Consider the following 952-nt stretch of genomic DNA (forward strand, 5'->3'; position numbering starts at 1 on the left):
AGGGGGTTGAATGATAGGAAAAGTTTGATAGCAAGAGAGAGAAACAGAACCATAGGAATTAGAATAATAAAAGTAAAAGCGGGCCCTGGGGAAGCAATCTTTTGGTTTTCACTTTCACCTTCCTGAAGGCCCCTGGCAGATCTCAAGAGCATCTGTAGTGCTCCCACTGTGCTGCTGAGCTGCATAAGTTAGCATCATTCTCTGAAGGAGCATATGTACAGACCGAAGGCTTATTTTAGGTTAATTTTTCTTTAACAAAACTGACAGGAGATTGTTCAGGTCTAGCCATCTCTTTTAGCTCCTGCCCAATTTGAGTTTCTGCCTACTCTGGCAGGTTATAGGCCTTCATGGCTTTCTCCACGTCAACCTCGAGCAGAGCAGCTGATATCAGGAGACATCATACTCACAGCTGCACACGTTAATGCCCAAACAGACCAAAATGTAACTGGAACCTTGTCACCACACCGATATTCCTATTCCACGTTATTCTTTACTCGTTCCCAGACTTCTAAGTCTAAAGTACCTCCCTCCGGGAACCAAGGATTATACTCCACTACCATGTGCATGCACTCATCTCTTTGTGAACGGGAGACCATAGCTCCATTCTGTTTCAGTACATGGTAGATAAGATTAGAAAAAGGAATAGATTTCACTCAGGTTAGCTCAGGGGTTCTTAACCCCATAATATTTTATTAGGAGCTCACCACACAGTTCCCTTATCTCCTGTGAATCAAAATATCTCTCACCTCCACTCGAGAGCTCAAACGCAGTTCTGCAATCTCCTATGAATCGATTATCAGGTCCCTGGATCCAAACGCCAGTTGTTGGACCCGGGTAACTGCAACCATAGTCAGGACATGGGAATGCAGAGGTGTGTGGACCAATGCATACTTTATTTCTGGAGGGCTAGGGTTTATATAGGGTTAGAAATCAATTCACAACTTCGAGTAAA

This window comes from Perognathus longimembris, unplaced genomic scaffold (genome assembly GCF_023159225.1).
Source record: "Perognathus longimembris pacificus isolate PPM17 unplaced genomic scaffold, ASM2315922v1 HiC_scaffold_4117, whole genome shotgun sequence".
Lineage (NCBI taxonomy): Eukaryota > Metazoa > Chordata > Mammalia > Rodentia > Heteromyidae > Perognathus > Perognathus longimembris.